The sequence below is a fragment of the Neophocaena asiaeorientalis genome, unplaced genomic scaffold (assembly GCF_003031525.2).
Source record: "Neophocaena asiaeorientalis asiaeorientalis breed wild unplaced genomic scaffold, Neophocaena_asiaeorientalis_V1.1 scaffold91, whole genome shotgun sequence".
Taxonomy (NCBI): domain Eukaryota; kingdom Metazoa; phylum Chordata; class Mammalia; order Artiodactyla; family Phocoenidae; genus Neophocaena; species Neophocaena asiaeorientalis.
The window spans coordinates 3,719,902-3,734,029 of record NW_020173198.1 but is presented as its reverse complement, the minus strand read 5'-3'; the positions used below and the strand labels follow the sequence as shown (position 1 = coordinate 3,734,029).

Sequence of the window (14,128 nt, the reverse complement as noted above, 5' to 3'; positions counted from 1 at the left end):
CTTAACTGTATTTCTAGAGAGAGAGAGAGGAGTAGACATATAAGTCAAAGATTATTTTACAGAGTGATTAGTGGGATGAAGAAAATGAAACAATATTTGGAGAGAGAGGGACTGCCCTGGATGGGGTGGTCATGGGGTGTGTGGTGGGGGTCCCTGTGGCTGTGACCCTTGAGCCCAGATCTGAATGGTAAGAAAAGACAATAACTCAATGATCCGGGGAGATGACTCTATGTCCTAGCTGCTCATTAGGATCACCTGGGAAGGATAGCCTTGGGAAGTAAGGCTTAAACATATGCACTTTTTAATGCCCCAGGTGATTTTGATGCATGATGAAGGCTGGGGATAACTAAACAGGTACAATATGTGAGACAATATATCTAAGGTGTTTGGTATTTCCCAACATCTAGTAGCATCTTGTATTAGTCTTTTGGGCCTGCCATAACAAAATACCATATACTTGGGAGCTTAATAGAAATTTATTTTCTCTCAGTTTTGGAGGCTGGAAGTCTAAGATCAAAGTGCTGGTAGGTTTGCTTCTGCTTGAGGCCTCGCTCCTTGGCTTGCAGACGGCAGCCTTCTCACTGTGTCTTCACATGGTCTTCCCTCGGTCTGTGTTGTCTGTTTTCTAATCTCCATTTCTTGCAAATTCTCTAGTCGTATTGGGCTAGGGCCCACCCATATGATTTCATTTCACCTCAGTTATCTACTTAATGATCCTGTCTCCAATACAGTCACATTTAAGTAACTGAGGATTGGGATTTCATCATATAAATTGGGAGGGGAAGTGGGGACACAGTTCAGGCCATAACACACCTAGTGGATGCAAGTTTCTTTCTTGACCGTAAGCTTTCTATTGACTTTCTGATCTCCCTATTTGGACACTCTACACTCCCCTCTGTGTCGTCCTGGGCACACTCTTCATGATCAGATCATTGGTTTCTAGGAGATTGAACTAAAAAGCTTCCGAATAAGGGCCTTGTTTAGAGCCCTTATTTTCCAGGTAGGGACTGCATGGTTAAAAGAGGAAGAAATTTCTCAATTCCTCACACGTAAATGGCCCAGAAGCAGGTCAACACTCCCAGTGTTGCTGCTGCCACCATTTCTGCTTTCCGGCCTTACATCCCAGCTTTGCCACTAATTATATGACTTTGAGAAAGTTAGGCCATAACATTGAATGTTATCTCTGTAAATAAGAGATAATAAAAGGAAGTTTGTGAGCAATGCATGCCATAATGAGAAGGCTAGCACATGGTGTGTGCTATTAAAATTGATGTCATCATCCACATTGTGCCTTGTGATGGGTGCTGAGGTCATTCTTGGAGGGAGGATGGACCTTCTGACTTCTTAAGGTCTCCAAGTCTGGTGCCCATTGCTGTGCATGAACCTAGCTCTGGGTGGCAGGAAGGTTGTGTTTAGGAGAGGATGAGCAGGGTGGAGGTGACAGGACACAAGGTGACCTTGTAGCTGCCATCTTCCCATGGACAGTGACCTGGCTGTTGTCGGAGCCCAGTTTGAACCATGGGTCATTATCACATAAGATTTACACAAGGGGCTTCCCTGGTGGCGCAGTGGTTGAGAGTCCACCTGCCGATGCAGGGGAGACAGGTTCGTGCCCCGGTCCGGGAAGATCCCACATGCCGCGGAGCAGCTGGGCCCGTGAGCCATGGCCGCTGAGCCTGCACGTCCGGAGCCTGTGCTCTGCAACAGGAGAGGCCACAACTGTGAGAGGCCCACGTACCACAAAAAAAAAAAGATTTCCACAGGAACCGGTGGCTGACCTGCTCTCTCCAAGAGAGGTGGAAGGGGAAAGTCTTTGTAGCTCAGCAGGGCTGTGACATCAGGATTCAGCCATGTCTGCAGGTTCCCCTCCTTTCTGATGCTCTGGGAGCTTAATTATCAGGTCAGCAGGGAAAGGAGCTTCCCTTGCTCAAAAGCCCAGGAAGAGAGAGTGACCTGCCTTTGTAAGCTTCTGATAAGATCTTCGGAGGGGAACTTCTGCCAAGCAATGGACTCATAAATGGTGGTTGGGATTTTCTGGGATGAAGATAAAGAGTAAAGAGACTTGGGCTTTTAAAAACACAATCTCACTTCTGAGGTGAAAAGGAAATGAAACCTAACACCAAAAGCAAGAGAAACTGTGGCTTTGTGTGTAGACCCTGGCTCTCTAAGTGTCTCCCAACGACTGTCACTGATGTCCTTTCCTCCCCCTTGGAGGTTTTATCCCGGTTTCTGAGCCAGTTCTGACAAAGACAACAAGTCCAGCCATAGCCTCAACACTACAAAGAACTTGGTTTGAGTGAGGATTATGCTGGAGAATTATTATTCAGTCTGAAAGAGATATCACTGCTGAATCTCAGTATTCCCTTCATTTCCCTCCAAGCCCAGTATCAATTGGATTTAGAGCCCAGATTACAAAGCTACTGCCCCAAACCTCCTTTTGATCCTTCCAAGACCCTTTTTCCTACAGGGGTTTGTATAATACATCTTCCACTCTCAGAATCAATTAGACTTCCTTGGGCTACAAGTAACAGAAAACACAACAATGTGGCTTGAACCAGAAAGATGTTTATTCTCCTCTTAAATCCCAGTCCAGAGGTAGGCAGTGCCCGGGTAATTCCATAGCTCAGATATACCATCCAGGAGCGGAGCTGTTAATCTTTCTGCTCCACAGTCTTTGGCATATCGGGTTTTCATCGTTATGAGTGTTTCCTTGTGGTTATGAAATGGCTGTCACTGCTCCAGCCATTGCCTCTTCACATGACAGCATCAAAGCAGGAAGCAAGGGGATGGGTAGCAGCAATAAAGTGTTCTCCCCACAGTTCCCATCTCTTTTAACTTTAAATATAAATTTTCACTGAAATATACAAACAATACATAAATCAAGAGTGTGCACTGGATGACTTTTCACAGAGTAAATCCAGGCATGAAACAAAGTACACAAACCATGATACAACATATCAGCAGCATCTAGAAGTACCCTTGGCCACTTTCCAATCCCAGCTGCTACCAAAGTAAATCACTAACCTGACTTCAAACACCATAGATAAAGTTTGCCTTTTTAAAAAAAACTATATATAAAGGAATCACACAGCCTGTCCTTTTAGGCAAGTGTCTTCTTCTGCTACTTAGTTCATCTACTTTGTTGAGAGTAGATATATTTTGTTCATTGTTATTGCTGTGACGTCTTCCATTGCATAAATATACTAGAACTTATTTATTCTATTGTTTGTGGGTATCTGAATTGCCTCCAAGTTTCGCAGATCATGGAAAGTGCTGCTGTGACTCCCCATATGCATATTTTGGTGACTATATATTATAGGCACACGTGTTGCAATAAACTAGGAGTGGAATTAGCAGGGTCATAGGGATTGCCTCGCTCCTTCTATGGAGGAATGTCTTTCATTTCAGCAGCTTTTCTCTTTCATTTAATTGGCTCGTTACAAGCCTACCCTAAAACAATTCACGAACCACAGATTGCCTTGACTGTCTTCGCGAGATGATGTGTTCCCTGGAGCTGTGGGCTTTGCTATTTGATCAAAATCAAGCTTCCTGAAACAATAGAGAAAAAGGACTGGTGTCAAGTGGGCACCATTGCACTCTGCCACCTCCTCCTGGTTATTATCTCAGGTTCTTCTACGAAATGTGAATCTGTCTGCAATCACGTCAGTGCCACTCTCCTGGACGTCTTTCCATTTACTCCACCTTGCCTGGAAGTGTGTTCTTTTTCCTATCACCATCTACCTGCCCTCCAACCAGGTTCTATCTTTAATTGTGTGCTCTTTTTCTGGAGCCGTAACTGAGCTCTTCTTTGGCAGGGAGGCCTGAAGACGCTATCAGGGGAAAATAATAAATATAGACCAACATTCCCTCACACGGGTGATGTCTCAAGTTGTCAATCTGCATTTCTATCCCATCAGTCCCTCTTCCGTTACTGAATTTTCTAGGAGCTTCTATTTCAAGATCGCAATAATTTTTTTAAGAGCCACAATTCTCTCTTGGTATCATCAGACTAAAAATTCTGAACAATCTAAGGCTGATTCTAGGACAGCTTTGAGTAGGTTAGCAGGGGATTTCCCCAGAGTTGGAGTTCAGAGTAGTATTTTAGGGGAATCTTAACACTGCACTAAGGATGGATTGATATTGTATCAATTTCTATCCTCATTACAGTAAAAGAATCAGTGTGGTATTAGAATTTTACTGCCTGCCGTGTTTGGTGAATTACAGCGAGGTCTCATGTGATTTCCTACACTATATTCTGTTTAGATTGACAGGTTTCTCTGGGCATTTCTCAATAGACAGATAAAGCGCTAGACAGGGGATTAGCTCTCTTGGAAGTTAAGAGAGGAGGTGCTAGGGGATGTCGGTAGCTTGTGGGGATGCATTCTGATGGAAGAGCCCAGAGGGAGTGAAACGTTCACAGCATACAGAACGCCAAGGACTTGGAACATATTATAGGGTACGGCCCCACCCTGTGGAATAACTCCCCCTGGGGACCCAGGACAGCAACGACCAGAAAAGAAAGACTAATGGATGTCCCCTTGGGACGACATCGTAAGGAGAAATAAATCACACCCAACGACTCTCTAGGGAATCAATTTTTTTTCTGCTGAAGAAACGCTTCCGATTCAGATTTAACACTCATGTATTGGACGGCGGCAACTCTGAGCACCGTCGACACTCATTATCTCATCCCAGACTCCCACAGTCCTGTTGGATAAACTATCATTATTATCCTCACCGTCATCAGCATCGTTTTAGATCTGGTTCCCTGGAAACAGACTCTGAAATGGAGAATTGAAGAAGGTTTACTCAGGATTCATCTCTGGAGACAGACCTGTGGGGAAGCTGGGATGGCAGGATTGGGCGGAAAGGGAGACTGACCTGCCACGTGGCTGCACCTGAGGACTCAGAAGCTCCCACAGGGAACTCGGGAGTGCGATGGCCTTCAGAGTTATCCCTAACTGACACAAGGGGGCTGCTTCTTTCTGTCTGCACATCAGCCACTCATGGGCTGGGGCCACCGCAGAGAAGGGGCATAATCTCGGCAAGGCAGTCAGGTTCCTGGTGTGGAGAGCAGAGCTATCGACAGCCAATATCCCCAGCAGCCCCGGGGGAAGAGTGTTAGCCCCGAAGAGGGTATTTGGCAGAATATCACAATATTCATCATTGAGTCATCAGTTCAGTGAGTATCATTGAATTAATCAGTTCAGTGATTATTAATGACCATCATTATCACTTAGTAGAAGGGGCTCAATAGAATCAAGCAACTTTCCCAAGGTCATAGAGTAGCTGGTAACTGGACCCTCAGTTCCTCTGGTTCCTAGGTCAGTGGGCTTTCTCCTTCCTCAGCCTCAGCCTCCCTTCACTTCTCTCAGGAGTCCCGTTAAGGATGGAGGATGGAGAGGTAGATGATGAAGGAATGGTTGAGTCTCAATCAAGGAATCAGAAACTCTGGTGGAAGGGGTCAAGGAACACCTTTCCTTGAGTAAACACCAGTGAGCACCTACATGTGGCAGGCATTATTCTGGGCCCTTTTCTCATGGATTTCGTATTCTAGTCAAATAGGTTTATATTCTGGGGATCCTAGAAATCCACAATGGAGAAAATCAGGAGTAGCTGAGATTGGTTGAGTGGAGGTGGGGTCTCCTTTGAGAAAATAAGAAAGGTCCTTATTGTCTTTATTAATTGGTAGTGTATTTAGCTGCAAGTAACAGAAAACCCAACTGACAATAAGAAAGTTTATTATTCTGTTCTTGAAAACTATGAGTATTTTATTGAACATAAGAGAATACTGAAGTATGCAAGACCATCTGACATGGTAGGTGTGCAGCTAGATGGAAATCCCTATACTGTTGTGGATGGCAGACTTCTGTTCTCTCACTTCCACTTCAGGCTGGATTTTGGTGTAGTTTGGTCTCAATTGATGTCTGTTTTCAGATGAGGGAAGAGTGATGTTAACACATGAAGTCAAGCCAACCATCCAGTTAGTCTGTGGCATGTAGGTGCTCTTTAAGGTCGGGGAATATGTCCTCTCATCAGAAACACAATGGCAATCATAGCTGAGGGTGATGACGTCTAATGAATGAGATTTAGGCCTGTGTACAGGTTTTACATATGATCCTGCCCTCTTCAGAAAAAGATTTGTTTTATGGTGATTTCCCAAGGCATGTGTCCACAGATAAAACACGGCCCTTAATCATCAACATGCATCGGTTTCCAGACTTTTGTACTAGATTCTCTTCATCAAATGGAAGATAAAAGTATTTATACATATCCCTGAAAAAGAAACTTCCATCCAGTTCTCTTTCTTTCATGTTTTACAAAAAATATTTAATGTCATAGGAAGTATTTATATTAGATTAAATGAAAGATGAATACAGAATATATATGGTATGATCCCAAGTTGTGAAAATGGAGAAAAATAAACTAGAATGTTAACAATTATGATTATCTTTGGGTTATGGGATGGAGGGTGATTTTTATTTTCTTACACTACGCCTCATTTCCAACAATGAGTGGTGATTAAGACTGTGCATGGGCTTAGACTCCATGTCTTTGTCCTACCACTTACTTGAATGAGTTAAATAACCTCTCTGAGCCTCATTTCCTTGCACGTAAAATCCATTTCTTCTTTTATTTGCTTTTGCCACAGTGTAGTGGAGCACACCCACATAGGACTTTTGTGTACTGTTCCAGACTCTGTAGAAAGTCATGCCCACAAAAAGATAGAAAGGATTCTTGGGTGCCTGACAGAAGTGTTATGAAGACTCCACTAATTCTGGTCTCAGCAGATAGAAGAGAACATCAGAGGCCTGGAGATACCAGTTAAACTTCTTAGGAAGGGCTCTGTATCTTTTCTATACAACGTAGTAAAAAGTGTAGAGGCAGATGGCAACTTACTAGACCACAGCCCGGGGAGGTAGGCCCTCAGAGAGTCAACCCAGGAGTTTATCAGCTGCCCATTGGACATGTTTACCTTGACATAGAGAAGGACCCATCCTTTGTTTCAGGCCATTGGCTCTCTCCTTAAGTAAGAATACTGAATACTCTGGTATATAGCTGTCTTAGTCTTCTCAGGCGGCCATAACAAAATACCATAGACTGGGGAGCTTAAACAACAGGAATTTAGTTTTGCACATCTCTGGAGGCTAGAAATCCCAGCTCAAGATGCCAGTCCGGTTGGTTCCTTATGAGAGTTCTTCTCTTCCTGGCCTATAGATGGCTCCCTTCTTGCTGTGTACTCACATGGCAGAGAGAGAGAGAGAGAGAGAGAGAAAGAGAAGGAAAGAGAGAGCAGGTGCTCTGGTGTCTGCTTATAAGGACACGAATCCTATCAGATCAGGACCTCATTTAACCCTAATTATCTCCAGAAAGGCCCTTTCTCCAAATACAGTCGCATTAGGGGTTATGTTTTCAACATAGGGATTTGGGGGGCACACAATTCAGTCCACAGCAGTGGCCTTAAACATTTGTAGGTCTTATTTTTCTCCAAAGAGAAAGATTTCAAGAAATATTCTTGGAAGTAATCCAGCCCAACATCCAAGCTCCCGTGCTTTCCAACTCAGTAACCCAACTCAAGGTTCACAATATTCCTTATCAGTGTTCTAGGGGTTCCAAAGAGCTTTCACTGCTCATCTGGCCACCCTAGTCATCACCTAAGAATCCCAAATTCCACCAACAGGGAGCCAGCTCTGGCTGTCCACTGTTGCTGTCTTTAGACCAGAGGATAGAGGATTCCTGTCTTAGTGTTTTCAAAGGCAGGGAGTGGTCACATGGTCAGGTCATGAACTATGGACAATAATCCATTATCATCATCTTTAACTGTCATATCACCAGTGGGCATTTTGGAATCCATTATTATTTTATGGTCAGATGGGAAACTTCCTAGGACCCTTACGGTAGTGTCAAAGACTTGGAAAGCTGATTCTCTGTGAAATCAAGCTGTGTTGATCAGTAACTTCACTGCTTTCTGGAACTCAAGGCCCCGCAGAAGATGCTTTGCCTACATCTCATTGGCCAGCACTGGGTCACTTGGCCAAAACTAACAGCAAGGAAGTCTGGGAGCGTGAGTATCTGACATTCCAAGATAAGAAGTGAGTTTTGCCAGCAAAAAGGGAGCTGAGAATGGCTCTCAGGTGATCTACCAACATGTGACCATGATTCTGAACAGCCCAGATGAAAAGGAGGCTGTCAGAGGAAGGAGAAAGTGGAGCTGGGCATGAGGTGAATGACTCAGTAAAGGAGGCCAGGATTTGAAAAGGATTTCAGTCCTAGCAGGGAAATGCAGCAGGAAGCGCAGAGGACCAGAACAGAGGCCACGGGTAATTAGACAAGGATGCTGCGTCTTGTTTCTCACATAGATGCCCCGGGGGTTAGGTTCATGCCTCATGCCCCTCCTAGAAGAACAAGTTACAACACTGGGTGAGGACCTTGTAAGGGGATCAGGGTCAGGGTAACTGGTTCAGCAGCAGCATCTGGGGCAGGGGAAGGAGGGGGAATGAGCATCCTAAAAGATAACACACTTCGATCACTTTGTGCATGTGTTTCACACTCTTGCTTGAAATCTGCCTTCTCCAGTGATTGTCCACCATAGCCGTAACAATTCTATCTATGTATTATCTTTAGTGACTATTTTTAAATTATTTTATTTATATATTTTTAGAAAATTTTATTTTATATCGGACTGTAGTTGATTTACAATGTTGTGTTCGTTTCAGGTGTACGGCAAAGTGATTCAGTTATACATATACGTATATCTATTCTTCTTCAAATTCTTTTCCTGTTTAGGTTATTACTGAATATTGAGCAGAGTTCCCTGTGCTATGCGTTAAGTCCTTGCTGGTTATCTATTTTAAGTATAGTAGTGTGTATATGTCAATCCCAAACTACCAATTTATCCCTCCCCACACCTTTCCCCTTTGGTAACCGTAAGTTTGTTTAGAAACTTGTGAGTCTGTTTCTGTTTTGTAAATAAGTTCATTTTATCATTTTTTTAGATTCTGCATATAAGTGATATCATATGGTATTTGTCTTTCTCTGTCTGACTTACTTCACTTAGTATGATAATCTCTAGGTCCGTCCATGTTGCTGCAAATGACATTATTTAATTCTTTTTATGGCTGAGTAATATTCCATTGTATACATGTACCACATCTTCTTTATCCATTTGTCTGTCGATGGACATTTAGGCTGCTTCCATGCCTTGGCCATTGTAGATAGTGGGGCTATGAACATTGGGGTGCATGTATCCTTTCGAACCATGGTTTTCTCCAGATATATGCCCAGGAGTGGGATTGCTGGATCATATAGTAGCTCTATTTTTCGTTTTTTAAGGAACCTCCATACTGTTCTCCCTAGTGGCTATATTTAGTGACTATTTGAAAAGTTCCAATTTTAGAGGATGTGCTGAGAGGTAATGACCCATTATCACCCAGTTCTCCTTGAAGCTATGCTTCCCTCACCCAACCACATCCCACTTTTCTCCCCTTCTAAGAAGACTAGACATTGGCCAGATCAGGGATGAGGACAAAGGATGAATTGCTGATGAATTTCAAGCCCCCTCAGAAGTGAGAGAGGAGTTTTGTACTTGCCCCCTGAGTGCAAGTATAATGATAAAGAAATGATAACTCTAGCTTCTGTCTATTAAAGCATCACTTTTGTACTTGGAGAGTAGTGTTCAGCCTTGGCAATGCATTAGAATCACCTGAGATATTTTAAAAGATTCTAATATTCATGCTCAAATTAGAATGTCTAGAGGTGGGGTCCAGACATCAGCAAATTTTTGGAAGGTTCTCAGTGATGCTGGTGTGCAGAAGACTTTGAGAATCATTGTACCAGACAGTGTTCTAAAAGCTTTAGATAGGTGATCACTTTCAATCCTCACAACGACCCGTTAAAGGGAGGTACCAATAATATCCGCATTTGCAGATGAATGAACTGGGGTTCAGAGAGATTAGGTCATCAACTAGGGGTTACATAGTTCAAGGCAACAACACTGAGACTCAAACCTGAGTCTGTCTGACTCCTGGGTCCCGCTCTCCACTGCTTCACAAGGCTGCAGCTGCAGGAAACAGGTCGTTCTGTCTGACAGCTGGGGTGAGGATGCAGCAGTCTTCCGCTGACGACACCCAAGATTGTTCCCAAATGGTGTTCCCCTGACTTTGTCTGGGGAAACCTAATTGCTGCAATTGTGTTATAAAATTATCACTTTACCCATGCAAATGGGCCAGAGCGACCGCTTGTCTATTCCTGTGGTTCTCCCAGATTATTAAATAAGCAGCTGCCTCCAGATATGTTTACAGCAGCCTAATTCAATGGCTCCGTGTACTTGCATATTCATGGCTCCCAATCCACAGCCCAGGCTTGCAGGACTCTTCCAACAGGGCTCTAAAAGTTAATTTATCTTGGCAATTTAAATAAATACACTTCCACTGGCTTTAGTGACTCCTTCAGATTTCAGTGAGTCCCTTGAGAGAAAGGAAGTCAGAGGTGGGGGCAGAGGGGGCGGGGTCAGGTAAGGGTCTCAAGGGCAAGTGTAGCAGAAGGAACAAACCATTGAGATGGTGGAGAGAGAACCCCAAAATGGTCAGGCAGTAGCATTCCAAGTTCTACTTTGCTGATTTCAAGTGTTGAGGCTTTGGGCAAGCTATTCAATAGATTGATCTAAGCCCCTTGTTCTTCATCTATAAAACGGGAATGACCAATTCATACACAGGGTTATAGAGAGAATTTGATGAAACAATGCAATTTCCTAAGCTTCTATCATTCTTGTTTTGCCTTCAGGCACTTGTACCTCCAGGGTGACAGGTTCCTTAATTTTCCCCCTGTAAATTGACCCACTTCTATTCTTAACTTGAATATTATTTATCCATGACCTTGTTAAGAACATCTTGCAAATCTCAACAACATTGGCTTTCCTAACACACAGTAAAATGGTGGATGACTTTAAAAACTGAATCCCTCCATATGCCACCTTAGTGGTACCCGGAGTGCCCTTGGGGAGAGTCTGCACAGTGGAGGGTGTGGCCATAGCTGAGCACAGCACATAGGAGATAGTCGGTACTTACTTGCCTCATCCTCTTCTTTTCTCAATGCCAGCCTCACAGGTGAGAAAGATTCAAATACGGCAAAATTGATTGAAAGTCCCTGCCAAGTGCCTGGTGTGGGGACCGTGGGCCAGCTCAGCTGTCGAGAGGGAACAGAGTCAGCTACTGTGTTGGCAAAGGCTGACCACGCCCCGGCTTCTCGTCCCGGTTTGGAGCAGCCATGCATTCATGGCATGGACTCCAGCCGGGCTGCTTGGGCTCAAGCCTTAGCCGTGCCAACTACTAGCAAAGCCACCATCAGCAGACCTCCAACCATCTGTGCTTCAGTGTCTTCATCTGCAAGATGGAGAGAATGATAACTACTTAATAGGGTCAGTGTGAGGAAGAGAACGTGTGCACACCTTCAAACAGTGCCTGGTACAGAGCAAGTACCCATTGAAGGGTTATTAAGGCTTTAAAGATTTTTTTTTTTTTATTTTTTTTTTTTTTTTTTTTTTTGCGGTACGCGGGCCTCTCACTGTTGTGGCCTCTCCTGTTGCGGAGCACAGGCTCCGGACACGCAGGCTCAGCGGCCATGGCTCACGGGCCCAGCCGCTCCGCGGCATGTGGGATCTTCCCGGACCGGGGCACGAACCCGTGTCCCCTGCATCGGCAGGCGGACTCTCAACCACTGCACCACCAGGGAAGACCTAAAGATATTTTTTAAATGCACTGGAGTCCACATCAGTTTGCGGTCCATCTTGCCTTCCCTCCCTCTTCCTTCCTTCCTTCCTTTTCTTCCTTCCTCCTCCCTCCCTTCCCTCCTCTCTTCTTCCCTCTATCCTTTCTTTCCCTCCCATCTCCCTTATTTCCTTCCTCCCTCCCTGGGTCCTGTCTTCTTCCCGCACACACAGAGGGCCTCCCATCCCTCAGATACTTGTTCAGACTCTTTCCTATACACGGTAGGTCTTAATTAACCAATTTTGCAGGTGAAACTGAAGAGGCTGCAGCTTGGAGAAAATCAGTGACTTGCACAGGTTCACACAGCCAGTGCACACCTGAGCCTGCATCTTTTCCCTGAATTGCATAGTGAAAGTAATACAAACTTGGGGAAATTAAGATGATTCCTCCGCGTGCCACCTAACGCATTGCATGTACCTCCAGTATGCACGTCGCTCTTGGAGATATTCTGGAACAGCGTTCGTTAAGGAACGAGCTTTGACTTTTGAATTAGAGTCTCCTCCTGTGTCTGAAGTGCATGTGAGAGCACAGAATGCAACAGTTAGGAGGGTGGCCTCTGGAGCCAGACTGCCTGGGTTTAACTCTGGTTCCTCCCCCTTTTGGTCATGAGATGCTGGGCACGTCCCTCCGTTTTCCTGATCCTCAGTCTTTGTATCTGAAAGATGGGGATACTGTAATAACGCACTTGCCTCCTGAGGTGGATATGAGTAATAAAAGAGGCAACGCAAGAGAAGTGCTCAGGGCAGCACCTGCTAAGCATCAATAGGTATTAGTTACTGTTATCATTATTCTGAGCATTATAAGAAACTACAAGGCAACTGTTCAAATGCAAGCTGATGCCTATAGCAGTAGTGGGATCCAGGCACCCCCCTCCATCAAGGGAATCTGCCTGCCTTCAAATGCACCTGCCACCTGTAGGCTGTGTGGCCTCGAGTATGTTCTTACCCTCTCTGAGCCTCAGTTTCCTTACCTAGAAAAGGAGAATAATAGTAGTATCTGCCTCAAGCTGATTGTGAGGATTAAATAAAATAACACAAGAGAAGCACTTAGGGCAGAGCCTGATACATCGAAAATAATCTTAGAGGTGAATTATTATTATGAGGCTGAGCTCTGCTCAGTTCCATCGCATGGATGCCAAGTTTAGGGGACAAACATGGCATAGCTTTTCTTTCCTTTTTAAGTCACCAGCCCTCTACTTATTTATTACCTGATGCTCCCTCTCTCTTTAGGTAAACACACCTGGGGATGCTCCAGATGCCTGCGGCTCAGTCGGCAGCACCACCAGCTGGGCTGTCCGCTTGGGGAACCGCATTGCTCCAGAGACTACAGGGAGTGGCCAGAGGCCACGAAGGGAGGGTCTGAGCAGGGCAGGAGGAGAGGAAAGAATCACCTCGGAGTGTCTGTCTTGCCTTCTACTTTTCCTCAGGAGAATCATAAATTACCCCCCTTTACTCGCTCACCACTGCTCCCACGGAAATTACATTCACAGCCTGTATTTTAAATCCTATATGTTGTGTGGTTTAATCTGGAATTTTTGTTTTCACTCTAATAGGGCACTTTAATAACATTCACAGCTCGACAGAGAGCTAAGGGGAAATACACAAGGCTCTCCAGGTGTCGGATTCCCGGGCACTGCTGAGATGGGACCTTGTCACAGCTCTCTCCTGGAGAGTGACTCCTGCTTACGTAGGAAGGAGTCTGTGTCTCTGCTCCAGCAGGGACTGAGGCAGTAGGATGAGGTGCTAAGTGTCAGGAGGCAGAACTCCTGGAGGGAAGAAGGAACGGAAGGCCAGGAGGTAGGCAGGGGTAAGGACGGAAGCTACCACGGCGTGGGCTCCTCCTGGGAAGCACGTGACCCCACAGGGGACGGTCCGGGTCCAGCGGTCGTCCTTGAAGCTCTGGCTGCTGCGTTCTGTCAGTGAGGGTTCCGTGTCCTCACTGCCAGAGATAACAGAGCCATGAAATGCTCCCAGGGCCCACACACCCTGGCAAGGGGCTGCTTTCATTCTGTTTTGTGGCTTTTGCCTTCTGATGTCTGCAGAGCTCTTTGACATTAACATGCCCGGGTGGGCTCCTGCGCTGGGTTCTGTGAGGGATACAGAGATGAATAATACACAGCCACTGCCCTTGAAGAGCTCACAAACCAGTGGGGAGATAGATGGGAGGCCCCAGCCGCGAGAGTTCAACAGTAACGGTGGTTGCACGTTGCGAGTCCACCTGGATCTGGCACTGGGCTGAGCCTCACTCATTTATTTACTCATTATTACTCAAGTGCCAAGAACTTTTTTTTTGTTTCCAAGGCCTGGAATAAAACAGTGAACCACACCATGGTCCCCTGCCTTCACGGGGCTTAGCTACCGCAT

The 14,128-nt window shown here is 45.2% G+C and overlaps 1 pseudogene; it reads right to left on the bottom strand.

Moving 5' to 3' along the window:
* Positions 1-6,935: 6,935 nt before the first annotated feature.
* On the bottom strand, positions 6,936-13,077 carry LOC112399268 (ER degradation-enhancing alpha-mannosidase-like protein 1; annotated as a pseudogene).
* Between the last annotated feature and the right edge of the window lie 1,051 nt (positions 13,078-14,128).